Below are 24,822 nucleotides of genomic sequence, written 5' to 3'. Positions count from 1 at the left end.
AATTATCAGCAACAGTACCTAGATCCCTTATAACACCGTCTGACTTGCATGGGTATTTCTTCTATATGGTAATTGACACTGTCTTGTTTACCAACATGAGCTATTGTACATTTTCTAAGATTTAATTTGAGACCACTGTCCTTGCACCAACTGTTTACATGGTCTAAGCCATGTTGGAGCAATTTAAGTCAGCTGAAGATCAAATAACATCACCCAATTTATTGTTATTTGCAAGCTTAGTTAAACATAGGCCAGATGTGTTCATTTCAAGGTCTGAGAAATATATGCAAATAGGAGGGGGCCCAAAACCGAGCCCTATGGTACACCACTGGTATCTGCTTTGCTATCAGAAGGGGCACCTGCTACTCTAACCACTTGGGTTCTGTCCAATAACCATTTAGTTATCCATCGCACAATATAAGTATTTATATTCAGATTTACAAGTCTGCCAATAATGCTTGCATGATGAACAGTGTCAAAGGCCCAGGCCAGATCCACATGCACTGCATAACCACAATCCTCTGTTTCAGTTAGTTTTTCAAAGATATTAATGAGGTTAAAGAGGCAGGACTTCCCTTTGAAAAAGTAAAATTGACAAGGATCTAGGGGTAGAAGATTTTCAATGTACAAATTAATGAAGCCTGAGATAATGTGCTGCACAGCTTTAGATATGTAGCTTGTGAGATTAATGTGTCTTTAGTTAGCAGAATCCATGGTTGGGCCACCCTTGTATAACAACATTAAAATAGCTGTTTTCGACACTTCAGAAATTTAACCATTGGGAAGCTTAGATTAAAACTTTAAGTAGGGGTTCAGGATGGCCATACTTGGTACTTATAATCAGGGAACCAGGCATGTTGTCAGGGCTCATGGATAAAGTATTTTAAGTTTTTGAAAGGGCTTAGAGACCTTGTTTCATAGTAATTAAAGGGGGGTGGCTGGGATAGTGGAACCTGTGGGACAGCTATAACTGTGGGTGAAGTAAAATTTGCACTAAATCTGTTAGCTGGATATTAGCTATTTCATTTGGGTTAGTGAGTGTAGTATTATTGTGGACTAGCTCTAAACACTATTGGGTATTAATTCTTAATTCCTTGACATAGTTAAAGAATGATTTGCAGTGATTTTTCATTTTATTGGCTGTTTTAAGTTCATACTCAGTTTTCAGCTTCCTAATGGTTCCTTTAAATTCTTTCTTAGTTTGCTTATGTATACTCTTCAGGTAGGTTGAACAAGACCTCATATAAGCATTAAGCAGTTTATTTCTCTTGTTATGTAATTTATTCATAAACAACAACAACAACAACATGGATATTCCGCCATAGTGGTTTGTTATTAAATTTCTCATCATATTTGTTATTGATATGGACTACCTTATCAATCCAACTGTTTAAGTGGGAGTAGAAGTCAAAGACATGAGTAGCAGCTTTAGCAACAGGATCCTTCACAGGAGGATTACAGCACATCATAGGATCATAGGAGGTTACTAGGCTATTGGCCCTGAGGCCCTTATAAGCCTAGCCAAGAGTTTAGCCCATGTTTAGACAAATCAGCACTTGATGCCCCTGTCCAGCAGGGACATGGGTGAAATCCTAAGGGTATGTTTTCTGTTTCCCATCCAGTTATCCAGGTTGCGCTTAAAAAGGGGTAACGGGGTGCGCTGCTTGATGTGGAGAGAGAGAATAAGTTGTATATCAAGTTGCTATGAACAATGGACAGTAGCAGCAGCCCTGTATCAGAATATTATCATGATAAAACTGTGGAATCAAGTATAAGATACATTTCTAGAATAAAAATCTACATACTTACAGAACATCAAAAGCTGAGGGTTATGTTACATCTTATATTTGCACTATTAGCTAGTATTAATATTCATTACATACAGTAGTATTTACAATGGAACTAATAGATATTTGTAATTCTGTCTTCACAGTACACATCATTAGTTTTACTTTTTTACTTGTAATCTAGACCTTTTTCAACTGAAGATCTTATGCAAAACAATGGATAGAGCACGTAACGGACTAATGAGACTTGTAACTGTTGAAGTATCTGGCAGTTAGTGTGGAGAGACTATTACTGAGCTTCTTTCTGTTGGCCAGGGTTTGATTCCCTTAGCTTTGATCTGTCAACTGTGTGACTCTGCTCAAGTTACTTATGCAGATATTCTCTTACTGAGACTAAAAAAGGTCTGTGTGAATCAATGATATACCATGGGTATACATAAATAAAAACGTTATGCCATTATTTGAAAAATATTGGACATGTTATTTATGGTTCTTATGTTAATAGTACAGAGTAGCACAATGTTATTTTGCTATGCATTTATTGTTGAGACCTGCCCATTAGGTCTAACTTGGTTAACAATGCATACCTACATTTATGCAGCAAAAGTTATGCATAGTGACCTGTCATTTTCTTGGACAGGTATGGAATTAAAAGACAGTATGAGCACAATGGATTGGTTCCAACCTGGAAAATAATCTCAGCTGTAAATAATGTATATGTATGTTAACATGGCAACCATTTTAATCTTACACATAGGGAAACCACTGAAAAATAAGAATTTAAATTGTACAATCTCTTTATACTCTTGGTATATCTCAAAAACATGGAACTCCCTCCCCATAATCAAGTTTTAAGTTAATTGTTTCCATTAGAGTATATATTCTATTATCAAGAAAACACCTTCTTCTCTATGTACTTCAAAATAATTTTTTACCCTAAACTAAATATTGATTGATGGCACTTGTATCCAAAGATTCCTTTTAAGCTTTGAGGGTAATAATGTTAACCCTACATCCTGCAGACGTCTAAGGTGAAATATATATATATATATATATATATATATATATATATATATATATATATATATATATATGTGTGTGTGTGTGTGTGTGTGTGTGTCTGTGTGTGTGTGTGTGTGTGTGTGTGTGTGTGTGTGTGTGTGTGTGTGTGTGTGTGTGTGTATATATATATATATATATATATATATATATATATATAAAACAAAATGAAATAAGCATGTTTTACTAAGATCTATTAGACATTGTATCACTTGTTTTTCAACAAGCATAATTTTAGTGGAAGTCTTCTAAACTGACAAAGTTTGCAGATGACTGCAAACTGGGCGCCATAGTGGAAAGTACATCGGACACTGATATCCTTCAGAGGGGTCTCACGGAAACTGATAGCTGGTGCCAGAGCCATGGCCTGAAGTTAAATGCCAAAAAATGTATAGTCATACCCTTCGGGAAAAACAAGGTAACCCCAAGCTACCATATAGGTGGCAATCCATTAAGCACAGAAGAGGTTATCAGGGACCTGGGGACCCAGGTTGACAGTGGCCTTTCTTTTGACACTCACATTGCTAAAGTGGTTAGAAAGACCTTCTACATTGCCCACCTGATCATGAAGGGATTCACATCCAGATCAAGTGAGGTCATTGTTCCCCTGTACTCTTCACTTATCAGACCAATGATCGAGTACAATGCCCCATTCGGGATGTATCTCACCCGACACCTGCAGCAATTGGAGAGACCCCAAAAGTTCCTCACCAAAATGATAAAGGGACTCCAAAATCTGTCATATGCTGCCAGACTGAAGAAACTCCAGCTCTATTCAGTCGCATACCGCCTGCTCAGAGGTGACCTGTGCCTGACATACAAGGCCATGTCCAACCCGGAATTAATGGACATGCTCCACCTCAAAAAATCCAAATCTACCAGATCCACTAGAGCAAGCAACTTAAACCTTAGCACGGATATAAATAGGACATGCTGGAGGGATAGATTTGTCACCCAGAGACTCCCTGTGCTGTGGAATAAAATCCCGGTCCATGTGAGGTAGAGCACCTCGCTGACTCTGTTCAAGAGAAATCTAGACCTGTGGATGGGAGATCGTAGGTTTACCCCGGGAATCATCTCTGGGTCACTGCTGGACAGAGGCACAACAAACTAATGGGCACAGTATTTTTTAACATAAGGGGTGGTGTAAGCCACAAAACTTTGGGCTAGGCTTATAAATGCCTTAGGGCAGATAGCCTAGTATAAACCTATGAACCTATAGAAATAATCTTTTATTAGTTGCTTGTATTTACTTACCTTAGTGCAGTTATAATCTCTGGACTTACTGTATTTACATTCTTCACTTTCTTTCAGCTTTGATTAATGTGTACTCTACTTATGTACTGTATCATTGAAACTATAAATAAATGTACTGTTTTCTGAAGCTTTTCTTCTTGAGACTCTACTGAAAAGGGACTATGTGTGCCTAGTCAGATTTCTCAGTCAACAAACAGAAATAATTAAATTATGTCTAGAACATGTGCATATCATATATGTTTAACACTTGACATAAATGCTAATAAATGAACCTCATAGAGTTATAACTTCCTCTAGGAATGTAACACTCCTTAGTTGAAATGCAAAGCTATTTCCTGTGATCATACTTCAGATGTTTAAAATTGCTACAACTGGGCTGTCTTTGAATGCTGCTCATATCAGCACAGGGTTCTTATCTCTTTGGAAGGGAACTAAGCCAAAACTCCAGCAGAGATTTATGCCATTAAAGCAAACCATCTGGTCTGAGAATGGAACCATGGAATGCAGAATGAGCTACTGATCAAATAAGTGATCGTGCATTTGCAGATGTGACTTTCCAGAATGTTGGTTAGAGTGTGTCTATGTTGATCAGGGACCTTTATAGTAGCTGCAGCTCCCTGGTGCTGCCATGCAAGATGTGTGAGCTTGGGCATGTGTGATATGGAATTCATGTGGATGTTATTGCCACTGCATGCATTTCCTCTCTTCTCTTTAAGATGTGTAAAAGGAAATTAAACCCCTTTTCTTTTCAAAGCATCACATCACACAAAGCTACATCATTATCTGGTCATCATTTTCTCTTGTCATTTCAAGCATAGTCTACACTACCTGCAATATTTTGCCTAGTAGCTTAGAGGAAGAAAACAATGCTGTGTGCATTATGCCACATAGGGGTGACATATGCCTCATGATTATAAGAAAGAGTAGCTACCTCTGAGATTATAAATAGAGAACTGAAGGTCGAAACATTAAATATTCTAAAACAAGCTATACTGAGTATTGTGGCTTAAACAGATAATATTTAGAAATCTGGATTTAAAACGAGATAAAGGGTTTGTGTACGACTGGTTGTAGATTAGTTTCACAGATCATTAAGAAAAGGTTTAAAGGTGTGACACTGATAGCTACAGCATATCACATATGATTAAATATTTGAAAACATCAGTAAAAATGGCTTGTTGGCTGCTTTGAATAATGATTCTTCACAGAAACCAGTAATAATTTTGAAAGAGACAGAGGAAATTAGATTAGAAAATGATATAGCCACAAAAATGTTGAATTGCATCATGTTTTGATTGCTGGCACCATCCATTCCACATTGGCTGTCACAGACTGTGATGCGGATGGATGTTTCAGAATGGTCAATAGGAAAAACTTTTGGAAAGCTCTGTATTATAACTAACATTATGTCTTCCCACTTCAAATTTGTATTATAAAGCTTGAATTTCTCTTAGTGTTATAACAGTGCACAGTGACAGCAGCGACAGGTAATATTTAATAAATCTAAGGCGTGAGTGTCATTCTGAGATGTAAGAATTCATAAATGTGAGAAAAAAGAATTACTTTGTGTCAAATGAGGGCTGGTTAAAACAAGCTTTGTGAAACACTTCAGAAAGGTGTTAAAAATCTAGGAATTTAAGGTGTGAGAAATACTTACTGAGTAATATGAATCTTTTTGCAGATATTTACCAGTATATGACATGAACAGTTCTGTGATATTAGCAATAATCAGATGTCACTGTAGTCACGCATACAGCTCTGCTTTAACACTAATGATACTTGGTGCAGAAATGAAGACCCGTCTTAGTTATTATAACAAAAGGTGACTGCTACTCTTGCATCACTGGTATTTAACACTTTGTCTGCTGCTTCCATCAGTATGATCAGTGAATGCAGCAGAAGTTGATATTTATGAGACATAAATGCCACGTGCAGTTTTGTGCCCCTAGATCCGATAAGCCTTCAGGCATAAGTTGGACTGATTCTTTCCAGACTTACAGTGAATCCTTCGTTCTGCTGTATTGCAGCTCTGTTCCAAATTTTACTCAAATAAGATATCATCTAAGAGATTCACTTGAAAAGTGTTAACTGGGACAGGAGTACCTTGGGAATGAGTCTTTATGAAGCAGTGACAGTCAATATCCTGATATTTTAAGGACTTAAAAGTAATGAGAGCATTTAATAACCATACAAATAATAAAGTGCTTCTTCTTTTTATATGACCAAAAGATTACTTACGAAAAGCCTTTACATTTAATGTCATTCTCTAAGTATTGATAGCATTTCTTTGAGGAAAAACCATTCACAAAATATGTCCTTCTTTTAATAGCTTACTTCAGTTTCCTTATTATTTGAACAGCTGATTTTCATGAATGCTGACAAATGTAAATTTTAAATAACAGAAATGAAACTTTCTTAACTTCAATTTTCTTATCTCTATAAATTGGAGTACTCTCAAAACTATTCCCCTAGACAAGGCAATCCACATATTTAATACTACCTTCTTCAATATTCAAAACAAACTGGCATCCATACTCAGAAAAAAGAAAATAAAAACACCATCACCTGACAATCTGCAACAATCAAAAATTGTTGCAGAAAGGGATAAGTCATGCGAAACATGGAAAATTAACAAAACACATTAAAATCTCCAAAAAACTTCAGACACCTTCACAATCAAACCAGAATAAAAAGTAAAAAACATAAAATAAATCACCATTTTAACTTATAAAACAGTCAGAAAAAGTCATGTTACTTTCTGGAGCTTCCTCAAAAAAATGTTATCCCCAGGCAGACTAGAGCAGCCCAGTCCCTGCCCGCACAGTATTGCTTCATTACTTAACTCTTCCTTCATCAATGCCATGAAATCACTACTTACCATAGACACTAACCATTCATCCCAGGCTTAACTTCCAAGTCAGCCACTTCTTAACATAGACACTAACCATTCATCCCAGGCTTAACTTCCAAGTCAGTCACTACTTAACATAGACACTAACCATTCATCCCAGGCTTAACTTCCAATTCGGTCACCACTTAACATAGACACTAACCATTCATCCTAGGCTTAACTTCCAAGTCAGTCACTTCTTAACATAGACAGTAACCATTCATCCCAGGCTTATCTTCCAAGTCAGTCACTACTTAACATAGACACTAACCATTCATCCCAGGCTTAACTTCCAAGTCAGTCACTTCTTAACATAGACACTAAACATTCATCCCAGGCTTAACTTCCAAGTCAGTTACTACTTAACATAGACACCAACCATTCATCCCAGGCTTAACTTCCAAATCAGTCACTTCTTAACATAGACAATAACCATTCATCCCAGGTTTAACTTCCAAGTCAGTCGCTGCTTAACATAGACACTAACGTTTCATCCAAGGCTTAACTTCCAAGTCGGTCAGCACTTAACATAGACACTAATCATTCATCCCAGACTTAACTTCCAAGAGTCAGTCACTTCTTAACATAAACACTAACCATTTATCCCAGGCTTAACTTCCAAGTCAGTCACTACTTAACATAGACACTAACCATTCATCCCAGGCTTAACTTCCAAGTCAGTCACTACTTAACATAGACACTAACCATTCATCCCAGGCTTAACTTCCAAGACAGTCACTACTTAACATAGACTTTAACCATTCAACCCAGGCTTAACTTCCAAGTCAGTCACTTCTTAACATAGACACTAACCATTCATCCCAGGCTTAACTTCCAAGTCAGTCACTACTTAAACATAGACACTAACCATTCATCCCAGGCTTAACTTCCAAGTCAGTCACTACTTAACATAGACACTAACCATTCATCCCAGGCTTAACTTCCAAGTCAGTCACTACTTAACATAGACACTAACCATTCATCCCAGGCTTAATTTCCAAGTCAGTCACTACTTAACATAGACACTAACCATTCATCTCAGGCTTAACTTCCAAGTCAGTCACTACTTAACAGACACTAACCATTCATCCCAGGCTTAACTTCCAAGTCGGTGGCAACCATAATCCTCCACTCAGCCTGGCTTTAGACCAAACCATAATACCACTACTGCACTGTTAGATTTCTCTAACACCATTAATCAGAGTTACAGTACAGGTAGTATTGTATCTGCCCCTTTATTGGACCTATCTAAAGCCTTTGACACAGTCACTCATAATAAACTGCTCATTCAGCTAGCCTCTGGAAACAATTCTATATCCTTCCTATACATAAAGGAGGTAACTCCATAGATACATCCAACTTTAGACCCATTGCTATACTCTCACCTATCTCCAAACTTCTAGAAAAATGTATACACAAACAAACAATGCAATACCTACTTCTAGAGAATCTACTCACACCTACTCAACATGGTTTTCATCCCAACCATAGCACCACTACAGCCCTCCTCTCTTTCCTTAATACTGTATTACTTGCCAGAGACAACAATAAACTCATCTCCTGTCTGTTCTCAGACCTCTTAAAGGCCTTTGACACATTCTCTCATGCTGTCCTTCTGCAGAAACTCACAAACCTTAATTTCTCACCTGCCACTGTATCCTGGTTTAAAACTTACCTCTCTGATTGCTACCAGTCAGTAAAATGGCATTCAGTTCACTCCCCCTTGCTCACCATTAAAACAGGTGTTCCACAAGGTTCCATCCTTGGTCTATTACTTTTCAGTATCTTGGCCCATCTTCTCTCTTCTTCCTGTCCTGACTCATCTAGTATACAGTATGCAAATGACTCTACAGTTATCTCAAACTTCTTTTAACCCAGTAGAAAAGTGGCTATCCAACAACCAACTCATTCTCAATCCAAACAAGACTAAACTACTACTCTTTCTTCCAAAAAGCCTTCACCACATGAAATCATACTTCACTATATGGTCTCTAAATAATAGCCCCATACAGGTAGACAATAGCACAAAATTACTAGGCGTCGTCATTGATGACCACTTAAAGTTTGATTTGCATATCAACAATTGCATTAAGAAAACACATCAGATGCTGGTGTTACTGTACCATAACAAGAAGTTTCTTAATAAGGAAGCTAAGTTTACCCTATCTAACTCTTATCTCTTACCCACCTTACTCTGTAGTTCTCAAATTCTAAATAACCTTAACACTGGACTATTAGCCGAACTAGAAACAACTTACAACAAGATTGTCAGATTTGCTGCACAGAATATATATAAGTCCCATCACTGTCTCTGTTTGAAAGAACTACACTGGCTTGAACTACCCAACTTTCTCATTCTAACTCAGACTCAGATCATTCATTCAATTCTCTACAAACCTTCTTAATGTCCAACTCTCTCTACTCTCCTACTACACCCCAACAACATCTCTCCGTAGTTCCAGCCAAGGGCTATTAGAAATTCATGAACTTAAAACTAAAATAGGGCAAAATCTCTACAGTTTTAACCCAGTAGAAATCAGGACCCTTCAATAACAAAAACAATTCAAAACAGCCACTAAACAATATCTACAAACTAAATGGATATGCCAGTGTAACCATCCCCCATAAACCTGTCTCTTCTAGCTCATAACTCTCTCCTAGCTCCGTCTCCTATCCCTCCTAACAACTATATTCTACTTCCTATAGCAACACCCTCCAGATTTAATCACATGTAAATATGTTTTTATTACTTCTTAAACTTCATTGTAATAAGACTTTATGAGTCTTGCATTATGTACACTTTTTGTGACTTGTCTATGTATTACTACTTTGTATGTCAATCATGTAATCTCTCTTGGAGCTTTTCTCCTCGGGCCTCCACTGAAAAAGGGCTACTTAGCTCAGTTGGACATTCCTGCTCATCAAATATAAAATATATAAATACATAAATAAAATCTATCCTACTCCAGTTTCCCCTGTCTGACATATCCCAAGCTATCAAATGACAATCTAGCATTTCTAACTTCTAATAATTGTCTACTGGTGATATCCAAAGCTCCATCATACTAGAAACATTGCTATTTGATGTATTTATCAATAATTTACACACTGCCTGAAAACATGCCAAAGTAGTCGAGTATGATGATGACACATCCCTTATCTGCTCTGCCCAAATCCCATTCTTCTGTAGCAGCTCACACACGATTCATTCTACTCCATAGGAAATTGGTTAGCAAAATCAGACCTAATACTAAACCCAAAAAAGACAAATTCACCCCTGAAAATAACACAAATACTGAGGTAATCTCCAATACTAATTTGCTAGAGGTTATAGTATACAATACCATGACATTCAGCCTCTGTGTCCAACAAGCAATCAATCAAAAAAAAAAAAAAAAGTCCCAAGTTAGGTCTGCTATATAGAGCCAAACAATATCTGACTGAAAACATCAGGACAAACATTAGCATTCACCTACTCGCACCCTACAGTTTGCATCTTCCATTTTCACCAACCTCCAGAACACCCTGATAGCTAATCTTGAAGAACAGGTTTAATCAAATAGATAAATTTGATTCTAACAGCTCATATTCCACATGTCACTGTATTGCCCTCAAGCACCTCAATTGTCTTGAGCTAGATCTTATCCTCACATCCTCTCAACTTTGATTTGCATGCAGATTAGTCTCTCACCCTGAAGATTTCCCTGCCCTAAGTGGTATACTACAACTCCATTCCACCAAAAGAGGTCTTCACTATAGTAACAAACATTTCCACTCAATTCACAAAGCTTATAAGAACACATGAAATACTCTTTACTCCAATTGTATTGCAGAATCCTGGAACTTAAGTTCCCCTCCAATCAAACTCCTTAACAAAATACATATCTTCAAAAATAAATTAAAATTGTTCCAGCTTGACTCCTGGCTATACTCCTGCTATTCCCAGGCTAAATTATTTATAAAATTCTTCACCTATGTATGCATACATGATATTAACTTCCTTTGCTGTCTTATTTTTCTTTCTTCTACTTTTCTTGTGACAAAATTAGTAAAATGATATCTGACCTAATGTATAAGTACTTAAGTGCACCCAGTGCTAATTATGTGGATGCAGAATATACTTATTAATTTCATAATTATCTCCTTTATTTGTCCTTGCTTTGTAGGTAATGCTCCTAATGTTACCTGAGCATTTAATGTTATTTAAGTACTATAAATAGTTATCATGGAGTTTTGCATATAATGCTGAAAACTGCTACCTGAGTATTCTGTTTGTTGTATATGCTCTACCATTATAACTTTCTGGGGAGCTTTTCTTCCTGGGCTTCACTGAAAGGGGTTTGTTTACCAGGTCAGATTTTCACTGTAAACAAATGGAATAAGTAAATGCATTTATAAATATGATATATAAACATAACATGCAAGAGGCTTAAATATATTATGCTCCTTTTAATCTGTCATCTGGTACAGTAATGTATATTCAGTGATGCTTATATATTGTGAAAACGCAATAATAACCATAGGATTTATTGAATAGTTGAGGCTACATGAGCCCATTGTATTGCAAGCAGTGGTGTATTTTTAAGGGTCTATATTACAATGTTGAAACATTGTAATTTCGAACACCAAATGAGCAACACGTATTCATTAAAATGCATTTAAGCAATTCGATGAATACTTTACAGGGCAAAGGTGTAGTTGGCCAACTACACAGTGTTACCATTTTCCCCACTGTAGTGCAATGTCGGAGTTGGTATATTTAATTAGGGGGGGTGTAGTTATGTTTGTAAGTGTGTGTGTGTGTGTGTGTGTGTGTGTGTGTGTGTGTGTGTGTGTGTGTATGTATGTGTTTGAGGAAACAAATTCTTTCCCAGGGAAAGAATTTGTTGTTTTGACCATTCACGCTTTAGTGCGATCACTCTTTACATGTCGATGAAGAGGCGTTCGCTTAAACTCCTCTTTGGTGTTATAATATAGACCCATTTTTAAAACTTTTAGATATAGCTTTTAGAATTAGCAGTAATAGCAGCAGGTTACTTTAATTACTTTGTAGATTGTTTCATAACTGTCCAGATTCCCTTTGTGGGTAGAGGTACATGTTTTTCTCCATTTTTTAGCAATTGCTTTCCGTACTAGAAATGCAGCTTGTACTGTTTAGGTTTTCCACTGTAGACAACAAGACAAAAAGTTTGTCATAACTCAGTAGCTAAAAGTCTGCTTTTACAATACTTTGTAAGCTCAGGTTGTAGTTGTTGTCCATATGTTTCAAACAGGTGGGCATTTACATTGCTTGCATAGGAGTCCATGAGATGGCACTTAACAAGCTGAGCACACTATGAGTGTAGCTAATCCTTTTTCTATGCTAGTATTACAAAGCTAGTAATCATTCTATGAGAAAAAGAAACAGTTTTTGTCAAAAGTATTTACATGACTTCAATAATACAATTAATTTCTTACAGTGAACTGATGATTCCATCTTTTCTTGTATGGTAGTGTTTTCCTCATTTCTGGAAAACTTCATTAACATTATACAGCTTAATGTTATTACCCACAGAGAAGCCTTGAGGGATTTAATTTTCTTTCATTAAGTGGTAACTATGCTGTCATCTAAGTTAAATGAGAAGATGCCTTATTTTGAATAATTTTATCCAGTTTTGTGTTTCTTAAACAAAATATATAAATTGCAAATAACTCCAGTAGCCTTCTTTTGTTACAATAAATCTATCACAGAATGAAGCAAAAGAAGCTATAGGAAGGATCCCCCCAGACCCCTTGCACTACTAAATCTGCAGGTTTCATGATGCCTGTATTCTCCCACTCATTCCAATGTACTCATGTCATTCTGGACATTTAAATGGTTGTGCATTAGTCTCTGAGCCCTGTGCAAGCCCTCTGAATTTAATAAGCTAATACATTACTAAAGCACTAGTTTTACTCTATGTTAACACATCAGGATTTATTGGCATGTTATTTTTTTTTCATAATACTGTACATGCACGGTTTCCTTTAAAGTTATGTCTTATCAAGGCTCTGGATCAAAAGTCTAATGGACTTTGAAATATTTGATTGAAATAATGATATCAAATGAGAAATGTGATAAGTGTTTCGGTAGCTGTCGTTTTTTACCTTATTGTATTGTCTGATTGGTTGTACTTAGCATGTTTACAACACATACTAGCAATTCAGTTTTTGTAATCAGTACTTATTTGTTGTTCCTGCTGTTTGTTTTATTTATTTATCCAGATGTTTCATCGTCTTTGTAAAGCAGCTTAGGGTGTAATCTCTATAACAAAAAAATGAAGTCGAAGTGAAAAGGAATCATTTGGTAAGGTGTAATATGGGAATATTTAAGGGGTAACTAAATTAGGGGGGCAGGTGTGGCAGTTGTTGAAATATGAATGGCAAGAGGGAAATAAGTACATGTGGTGGAAAAAGGTAGTGTCATGGACAGTGCAGAAGAAAAGTAGTTTTGGTATAGCAGTAGTACAGGTTTGGTACGTACTGCATTATCCATGAATGCAAAAACAGTGACACTGAAAAGAGTCTTTTGTGTATTTTTCGGAGTCTTTCTAAAAATATAAGATAACAGTAGTGGTCCTGATGTCCTGTGGGAGGTTGTTCCAGTATTCTGATACTATTTTGGTTAATGCCTTTTTGGCAACAGGTACTGTATAAGGTGGTCTAATAAGGAGGTCTGATGCTTCTTCAAAAGGAGATTTTTAAGTGGGGGAGGGCAGTAGCAATTGTTGCAAATGTTGTAAACATTCTTATAAATAAGTTCAATAAGAAAGTTGCCCCCAGAGTCTACCGTGAGCCAGTGGTATGTTTTAATGTTAAACAGTGATGTTCCAAGTGTGAAGCCAGGTGAATAAACTGAAAAATCTTGTTTTCCATCCTTTGAAGCAGCCTTACCTTTGAAGTGGGTGTAATTATAGAGAGACTGAGAGAGAGATTATATTTTAGTTTGGGGAATAGAATATTAATATCTATAGTTCCTGTACTGCATCTTAGGCATATAGTGGAACTTTACATAATGAAGGCTGTGCACAGCTTCAATGAAGTAACTTTGTGAGGTTTATCCAATCAAAATATGTATAGGTACACATGTGGCTTGTCACTGGCTTATGTTTGCATGCCTTATGTAACATCGGCATTGTGCCACCTCTGTAAGATGTGTGTATACATGCAATACAGCATATTTCTTGCAAAGTGCCGCCTTATCCTTCACTCTAACTTAGGTACCACCTGACTTTCTGTAATCTCTCTAGCATCCTGTGATTTGAAAGACACAGAGTCAGGAAACATTCATTCATGAAAATTATTATTATTACTTTTCTTTATTTTTTTATCTTTTTGCCAACCTGCTCCTGTCTGATTATTATATGGCACAAACAAAAGTATTTCATTTTCATTTAATTTATTTATTTTGATTACCTTTTTTGTAAGTGTATTATTGAGAATAAACATAAATACTTTTTACTTTTTTCACTAATTTTTGTGTAGTCAAGATGACATGTTTTCATGCTCAAGAAAATAACAGACACCATGGAAATAAGCACAATTAGAATAAGAACAACTAGAAAAACATCACATTTTATTGTATGGGATAATTTACAAAATTTGTTAAAAAAATTCTAATTTCAATAGCACAGTATTTTAGTTTAATTAATTGATCTGATTGTAGTGGATGTCTTTGTAAATACTTTAGTTGTTTTGTTGAATATTATAATAATACCTATTTTTAATTATTTGTATAAAATTGTTATGATATTTCTCTTATATGTTAAAACAATAAACTTGTTTTGAAAAAAAAAAAAAAAAAAAAAAGAAAATAACAGACACCAAGGCTAGGTTCAAAAACTGTCCCTGCACTTATGTAAGGTCCTACCACCATAACTGGCAGTTTCCATGAGTGTATGAAATGTGATGCAGAGTCAGAATTAGCTACAATGAGGAACTACCTCATTATTGGTTAATCTGCATGTCTCAGAACCATTTTGTGCTACTGCTTCAGCTAATCAGCACTTTAATGGGTTAATCACCAGTGGCAGCCAATGTAACATGTTGGGATAGACACACTCCTTATTCACTCTCACACACACACACACACACACACACACACACACACACACACACACACACACACACACACACACACACACACACACACACTTCAACTGCCCCCAATTTTACAGAAAATCCCTGATTATGCCTGTTGTATTTGCCTGCCCCTTTAAAATTACAGACTATTATACTCAGTCAATAATATCAGACATTAAAGTTTCTTGCATCTTATTGTTCAGAAAATGTTTTGTGATGCCAAGCTTGTCTTTCCATTAATTTTTAAGTTGTTGTTGTGTCTTTCAGCTTTTTCCGGTTAGGGGTCACCACAGCGGAACTCGGGTCTGCTAATGATTGGCAGTAGATTTTTACGTGCCGAGTTGCCAGCCCTGATGCACAACCTTCAACGAAAGCACGCCCATTCACGCATGTCTCCACACAGAAGACACTCTAGCTGAGAATTGAACAGGACAACGTCTTACAGTGAGGTGACAACGCTACTGCAGCACCATCACCGCAGTCTGTAGTACTTAGAGAAATATTTAGGACGTGTTTCTGGCATCTACTGTTCCTTTCTCCATTCTTTTAGGCTTTGCTGGTTAGTCTATATAGAGTTGAGAGGTATGTCAGGCATCCCACATACCCAAACATATGTGCATATTCTGACATTCATGCTGTCACACGCAGACATACACACACATACTCACAGACAGTTCCACAAACACACAGACACTCACTGAAATACCCACCCCACCTGATTGCACTCAGGGAAGTTCTCGCCCATTCTTCCATACAGAAATACACACATACACACACACACATGCGCACACACACACACACACACACACACACACACACACACACACACACACACACACACACACACACACACACACACACTACCTCTCACGTAAACACGCACACACTCATAATCTCCACCAGTACTTCTCTGCTCAACTGCCTGATACTTACCTGCAATATGGTCTGTCCCATTTAAAGTACTATATGAAGATGACATTTTGGCCAATTTAATTATCATGGCTGGCCTTGCAAAATTGCACAGAGCATTGATTCTTTGAATGGTTCAGGTGTGTAAATCCATTCCCAGACACATTTGCTGGCGAAAGAGCATGGCTAACTAGCATAATCTGCTCCACAGAAATGACTATTTAGCATTTGTCATATCTGTGGACACAGCTCACTGTGATGACTCCACAGACCATGTAGAATCACATGGTTGGCACATCTGTGAATCATAAAGGGCTATAGCCAGTGTTTTTTGCCTGTGTTAGGGCTTACCTCTAGCAGTAATTATTTCTGATTCCCAAACAGTTCATATATATATATAAACAGCAGCCGATGACACTAAAAGCAAACACTCACTGGATTCACTGGGAAAAAACACTATAGAAATATATTTCTTTTCTGAATCACAGCCAAGCAGTTCATACATATAAAAAACAGTCAATGGCCCTAAGAGCACACACTCACTGAATTCACTCGATAAACTACTGTAGGAGTCTGTGATTCAGTTTTTCAAAATAGTTTACACTAGACCAGTATAAAGTAAGCTGAGTGTAGTATCTACTTACAAATAGGAGTCAAGAAATAACACATAAAAAGTGTACATCTATGTAAACCACTATCCCTGTGAATAAATCACTGGAAGCAGTATACCTATAACCCTCAACCTCTTTTCTCCAGAAACAAGGACCAAGCCCAAAATAATCAGAAACTAAAGATGCCAAGTCAGAGACATGTTTTAACTGTAGCCTGTTGTCCTGCAAAGCTGACACAGTAAGAAAGTTTGAGTTTTCAGGTATTTAGTGAGGTAAAGAAGGCCATAATCGAAATTGCTGTCATTATTTGCAGTGTTACAATGAACAATTGAAGAAGAAATACAGGTTGCAGTGAATGAGTGTGTTGTCCCAAAATTCTAAATTCTAAGAAAATCATGTAGTTCAAATTTTGTACTTTACAATGTTTTCCTGGAAAAATAGATTGTCAGTGCCAGTGACTATCTGTGGACTGTAATTGGTTCATAGGAGGTTACTAGGCTATTGATTTGAGGGACATTTTAAGCCTAGCCTATTACACCCATTATATTTCAAGAGAAAAAGTCTAGTTAATGCCTAAGATTATTATTAGTAATGACTACCCATGTCCAAGAGGGATGTGGGAGCTATTCCCAGCAAGAATGTGTGGTTTCCTATCCATTCATCCAGGCTCCTTTTAAACAGAGTCATAGAGGTGCTCTGCTTAACATGAATTGCTAGGCTATTCCAGAGAAGTGGCAACCTCTGTGAGATGAATTTGGCTCTCCAGCATGTCCTATTTAAATTGCAGGCCAGCTTTAAGTCACCGGAGTGGGTAATTCTAGTCCCATATGACTTACGGATGTGCAGCAACTTCATTAGGATGGGGTCAGAGATTGCTCTGTAAGCCAGGCACAAGTCTCTCCTAAGCAGCCTATATGCTACTGTCTGCACTGGCAAAGACTTCGGTCTGTCTGTGTAAGACATGTGCTGAAGACCCTGGATCATCTTATTTAAAAATCTCTGGGGTCTCTCCAGTTGCTGCAGCTGCCTGGTATGGTACATACCAATGGGGGCATTATACTCAATAATGGGTTGATAAGGGATGAGTATGGGGGGGGGGGCTGTAACCTATTTTGCTCTTGGGGCTATGCCTTTGCAAATCAAATATGTGACATAGAATGCCTTTCTTACTACAGTGGACACTACATGGTAGTCAAAGTTTAGGGCACAGTCTACTTGTGTGTCCATATCCCTCACTACACCATTCGTACTTAAGGTATTGTTGTTTATTTGATAGTTAGTAGGGACATTGCTTTTACTGAAGGGAATGATGATGCATTTTTTGCATTTAATATGAGTCCATGGCTTTGGCACCAATGGTTGGTCTGTGTAAGCCCCTCTTGGAGTACACAGACATCATTTGGGGAGTCAACAATCACGCCAAGGTTGCAGTCTTCAGCAGACTTGGTCAGCCACAACCCTTTGTGTTTTGCCCTGAACTTCCGAGAAGTAAATACCAAACAAAATTGGGCCCAGTACTGACCCTTGTGGAACTCACCTGGTGACTGGTTTGCTGTTTGAGGTGGAGTCACCCACTTTGATATGGTTAGTGAGCCAATTTGTGACCCACCTCACAGCAAAGGGGCTGACATTTAGGTGGGTGACTTTGTCAATAATGCTTGATTGGGGGATTGTGTCAAAGGCCTTTGCCAAGTCCAGATATGCCATGTGCACAGATTTGCCCTCATCTACGGCCCTGGTCACATTTTCAAAGAAGTATACCAGGTTTAACAGGCATGATCAACCCTTTATAAAGCTGAACTGGGTTGGATCAAGGGTTTAGAAGTTACCTATGTCTTTATTTATGAGGTCCATGATGATATGTTCAATGACCTTGCAAAGTCTCACCTTTATATAAGATGGAGAGAGCAACATTTTGAGACAAAATCAATGTTATGCCTGAAGACCAGAGACTTTTAAAAGGTATGACTGTGCAGTTTATAAACATATATAGGTGTGCACAGTTGTACCCTTCATTTTTAATACAAGGATTTCCTCAAAACAGCGTTGTGCTAACTCTGATTAACTAAGTGCAACTTTCTTGAGCAGCAAAGCCAAAAATCAATTAAACAAATCCACAAAGGCAGCAACCACAAAAGAAGGAGAATATCATGAAACAAATCCATAAAGGCAGCAACCACAAAAGAAGGAGAATATCACAACTGCCAGATAAACATCTATGGCTGTGACAGACCAAGAGAAGTCTTGGTTGTTTGGGGAGTAAGTCCTTTTTCAAGAGGAAATCCAACAATTCTGCCTCATCTAGTAATACAGTACATGAAGAGGAAGTATAAAAAAAACTTCACCGAGATGCAAATAAAGGTACTGCCACTTCTCATAGTTTGCAAGTATATTATGAATGCCTAAGAGATGTTATACTGTGTGACAATTTTGTATGAAAAGGTTTAAGCATGTTGAAAATAGATGGAGCTGCTCAAATGCTGTATACTTTGGTGATAGTGGACATAAGAGCTGTGATGGCCACAGGATCTACACACTTGGATAGTCCACTCATTTGCCAACACACTTGGATAGTCCACTCGTTTGCCAGCATTTCTGTGCTGAACAGTAACACACTACAGTGACTGACCAACAGCTCACTGAAAGGTAAAGTGAATAGAGGGCAGTGCCAGGCAACAGCTGTTACAAATGTCATGTGGAGCACACACCTAATCGCCTGTAAGAACACTCTGGTTGTCACTAGTCTAACATTGTACTTGCATTATCCTAGCAACAGGAATATTTGTACAACCATATAGGCACATCACAGCCTTTGATAGAAAGAAAAATGGATGCAGTTCTCCACCACTTGCTAGAGCATGTTGGGGAATGGATAATCTTTTCCTACTGCTTGTTCCCGAAGAAATGATTCCATGTAACGCAAGCACTGTACAGAATGCAAAAGGCTTCCTACTGAAATGTCTGCACTCGAAATGGCAAGTGCCAATAAGCTGAAAAACAAGACCAAAACTATTGGAGGAGAAGAGTGAATCAGTCTTCTCCCTTAAATTCGGTTTTGCAGGGAGGGGCGCATCCGTACCTACCCACACAATGTCAGTTGGCAAGCCCTCCAAAACCCCCCAAAACTTATAAATACCAACTCCAAGATCACCATACTTTGGAAAAATGGAATATACCAAGTAAAATCTGTCTTGGACTTAATATATACAAGTCCATTTTTCAGCCATTCATCTCTTCATTTTGGGACTCACTCTAGTGGATCCTGACATTTCAGATTGTTACCTTGAAGATCAGGTCTTCCATTAGACATCAGAGTTTCTGGTAAAATCAAAGAAGACATGAATCCACCATGGAAGAATCTTTCTACAGTAGAAAGCAGATGTTGAATTTTTGCTGAAGAAGCATGTTGTAGAAGAGATAGTGAGTCATTGGACAGCCAACTTTGTATTGTCCTTTGCATGGTCACAGGCCTCATAAAGGAACTTACAGGCTCTCATGAAAGCATCAGTGGATGGTCAAATAAGAAATTACAGGTGAGGTGGCTTGGCTGAGGCTTCGGGTAATGTACATACTAAGACTATTCCTGAAGAAGATGACGAGAAAGAAAAAGAGGGAGAGAACTCATCTACAAAGAACTTTTTGTAAGAGAAACTGATGAGTTAAGACCTACACCAAGTAGGATGCATAGGAGTGGAATGGATTACTAATTTATTAAGCTGCGTGAAGCCTAACATCTCAGTGAATCTATCTAGATTCAGAAAATGTAAGGAGTACTAAAAACATATGGGGGCATGCTCATTGCTAAGCCAGGGTGTTCATTTGGTGGAGTACCACGAGGATTCAGTAATCTAATGGCCAATCAAACAGATTCCTTTTTGGATGCCTGGGCAAGTCAAGAAAACCATGTGGGTGCAACTGCAAGACATGCTAGAAATAAGTGACCAGGCACACCAGCATGGATGTACCAGCAGTGCAAATGTTGATGTCATTTGTGGACAAGAATCTTTTTTTACAAATACACCTTTAACACAAGTTGTGTTTTAGCAGGTGTGTTTGTGTTCTAGAAAGGGTTCAAATGTTAAGGATTGCATACATATCTGCCACTGTTTCTCTACACTTTGGACAGACAAGTATGATGAAAGATGTGGAAAGTGAGAATAATATTGCATTTTAGTAAAATACAGCAAAATTATAATGTGTGAAAACTCTGCAAAATCTGTACTTTTTTCAGTGTGTTTGCATTAAGGAAGTAAAACTGTAAAGAGTTGGTAAAAACAATTTTTGCCATATAGAAGTGCAGGAGTACCTTGAAAGTACAACTTTGTATATTTACATAGTAGCAGAGTTTATTTCCTCGAGGATGGTGTTGCTTTAATTAAAGTTTTAACTATCTGGTTTGCTTTAGGGAAAATTATTTAAATAAAATGTTTGAACTGGCATAGAAGTAAGGTGGTCTAAACTTTTTTGCCTTATGCAGTTATGGGGTTTTGCCTAAAAGAGTGAACTAAATACCTCTTATCCAGTAGTGTTCAATTCAGGACATGCTCTGCAACTTCTTCAAGTTAGAGTGAATTAAACTCAAAGCTCTGTTCAAGTTAAGCAGTCAGTTGGAGTTTGTGCTTTCCTCCCAAAGGTGTTCTGTGAACTACAGCTTAGAAATAAGACAGTCTGCTTTAATCAACAGGGAGCTCAGACCTATGGACTTTGCCAGTTATCTGCAGCTCAGAGGTACATAGATTAGTCATTGTCAGTTAGTATGGTGTAAGACCTAACTACCTCATAGTAATTTTTCTAGTGCTGTTTGTTCAGGTTTACTGTTGTATATTCGACAGTCAAAATAAATTCCTACCTTAAATATCAACTAAGAAGTTCGACTCAGAATGTCAAGAAGGTCAGAATGTTGCAAACACACTTCCTGTTGCAAATTTGACCTTTCTCAACATCCAAAGACTGCAGTCCAACACTGCACATCACGTGTGTGCCCCCCACATCCCTGCAAATGATATATTCCAACTCCAAGATCACATTATACTGGAGAAAAGGGTAAATGTCACAATCCCCACTGTACCGCAATCTGTAGTTATAAGATCAACCTCATATGTGTGAATGCAGTGTGCATTCGCTGAACTGGGACTCGCACAAATGAAGGTTTGGTAACACAGGATTCAGCCAACTGTACTTTGACAGCCTATGGTCACCGAACCTTCTCTCAAAATTGTGATTGTAAATCATCTATTTAGACATTTTTACTTTAACCACCCCCCTGCAAATGCATACTTTTTAAAAACTCTAGTGCATACCTTTTCTAAAGTAAAGACATTATTTACTAAATTCCAAAAGTTTGTGTCTGATTGCTTATTAATGCATCCACTATAAATAATTATATCTTGCTTAACTGATAAAAGATAACTCAATCACAAAAACATCTAAACCTTGGGAAGTTGTTTGTCAAACCAACAACACTCCCACTGCTACAAAGCACAAAATATGTATTCCATCTGTGAGATCTGTCAAACTCAAAGTAAACAGAAGAGAAAGGAAAATTCAGCACTCAATTCTGGCTTTTCACTGCATGTAGTCACCATGAAGGGATACTGGAATTTGGAAATCTTTTAACTTCAATGTTCAGTGTGTCAATCACCTGTCTGGTGAAAAACAGTATGTATTCCTTTATTTGTGTATTTAACGATTAACTATCAAAAGGCAGAAAGTCAGTTACACAACAGGCACTTCTTCGACCATGGTAGGAACGACATTTGAAATGTCGACGTTTGAATGACTGGTAGTTTACAATATCATAAACAAGGCAGTGACACGAAGCATGTTTTGAAATGGCAACTGTGTACATTACCATCAACAACACTTTGTCGATGTTATCACGTCAACCATTGGAGCTATTTAATATTCATGAGTCGAGAATATGGGTCAGTATCATCATTCATGCTTTTCAATGTCGCTGATTTGATACTAATCCATATTTAACATAAGTTCATAGGAGATTGCTAGGCTAACACCTGAAGAACAAAGTAAGCAAAGAGGAAGCTAGCAAGTACGGCTGGTGCAAGGCAACCAAGCTAGTCAGACCAAATGAAAAAAACGCCAGCACCAGTGATGAGCTGAGAGAACAATAAAAGTTTTATTAAGCTGAAATACTAGACCGGTTTCAGCACATGGCTTTCATCAGTAGATTAACACAGAGTAAAAGAAAAGCCCAACATTAAATACCTCTGCCCATGAGGTAGTATGACATCATTTCCTGTCTAGAAAAATATAAATGATAAATATATACTTATATAGATTTATAAATTCAAAGAGCATGTGTATGAAATAAATTTATCAAACAACAATAAATATTCTCTCTATTATATTATATGTATGTTTCACTTTGTGGCTGTTGGCGTTCGAATGGACTAAGAAGAAGCGCCATTTTGTGGCATTCCTGTGTCTGTTAAGGAGGGATCCTCCTCGGGTGTTTGCGTTTGTGCTTTACATCATTCCTTCGTTTTTGGAAATCGTTTTTTTGCATGTGTTTTGGAATAAACCCTATTTTTCTGGCTCCAGTGGATTATATACCAGTTTTTCTCCTTTTTACTTGGCTTGCCTATTTTTGTCAATCACTACAGCATTACTACGTATTTGGATCATGGAGAGCATGGTTTATGGTACCTAAGGTTTACTCAGTTATTTTGGGATTCCAAACGTGTTGGGCTTATGTTTCAACATCAACAAGGAGTTTACTTTGTGTATCTTAATAGGCGGTGTGGAAATATTATCTTTCCATCCTTTTTTTGGATCAAGGGAAGTTCTCTATTTGATTTTTGTTGCAGATGGTACTTTTTCAGGTACATTGTTTTGTTTTGGGGGATCTTGTGATCGAAATTTATTATATGGATATTCCCAGTTGGCTATTACATACTTACTTTGTCATTTGATCATTATCATGGTTGGATGGACATTTTGTTGAGACTTACTAACTGAGGGAAACATATGCACAGTATATGGTGACTTTTGCAACACTTTAGACACTCGTTTTTGTACTGTATACATTGCCATCTTTTCGCAGCCTAGATTTCAGGGATCAATCTTCTGTGCAAGCTGTTTACAAACTTTTGGGACACTGATCTTTAAATCGGATTATGTTCTGATTCTATGTTTTACTTTAATTGCATTAGCAACATTTTTTACTTTTTGCCCTAAAACCATTTGGTTTATAATTGTATTAATTGTCTTGTACCCTCTTTTGGTTTTTTGCTCATATTTGGGCATGATTAATAATTTAGTTTAAAACTTCTGATATTTCTAATGTCTTAATTGGTGCATATTAAGGTTGAACAACAGCAAGATATGTTTTAATGAGTTAATCTAGTATATGTAAATTGTGTTTTCTCAAACAATTTTTGTTTTCCAGCAGTAACTTTTTTGGGAAGTGTTTCCTAATATTACAGGATTATTCTTGTACTCTTCTTCAGGTGGAGTGTTCAGCTTGGCTTATATTTTCTGTTATACCAGGACAGGGACTCATTTACAGTGTTCAGATTATTCTGGTTTGGGTATATTTTTTGTATACATATGCCCTTTTTTTACTCAATTTATGGCCATTTTCCCCCCTTTTTGTCATTCACAAATACATTACACACTTATTAGTTATTACTTCTATATCAGGATTACACAATTTTTCATTTTTAAATCTAGGGCCAAAATTTTCTTGATTAGTATTATGGCAAAATTCAGCATGACTACCATTATGCAGGACGGGATTAATGAAACACTAATTTGGTGTGCCTATAATTGAACTCCTGATTATAGGTGAACTGTTATAATAATAAGGGTTCTGTGTTATTTTGGTTGACTGCTTATTTGTGGACTCATATTTTTATGTCTTTATACTTATTAGGGACAAATATATAATCCAATTTTCTTGGATTACGGGCTCTATACTTTCATCCCCGTCCGGCTCAAACTGATATATATTTTTTTTGGGATATTTTACAGTGTTCCTACATATTTTTGCCCAAGTTGTACTATTGATTGGTTCTGGTCGTCTGAAACTTAAATGTTTTTAGGCAACTTATTGCCATGGATCTACAAAAGTTACTTTCTGGCCTGTGTGCGGACAAAGATGATATTCAGGTTTTTGGCATTGGTACTTCGCTAGTGGACCTTGCTGATGGTCAAACATTAGATCCGGTTGACGGTTGCTTTCTCTTGT

This window comes from Protopterus annectens, chromosome 9.part0 (assembly GCF_019279795.1).
Source record: "Protopterus annectens isolate FY-2018-M chromosome 9.part0, PAN1.0, whole genome shotgun sequence".
NCBI classification, from domain to species: domain Eukaryota; kingdom Metazoa; phylum Chordata; order Ceratodontiformes; family Protopteridae; genus Protopterus; species Protopterus annectens.
Note: the sequence above shows the minus strand (reverse complement) of the source record.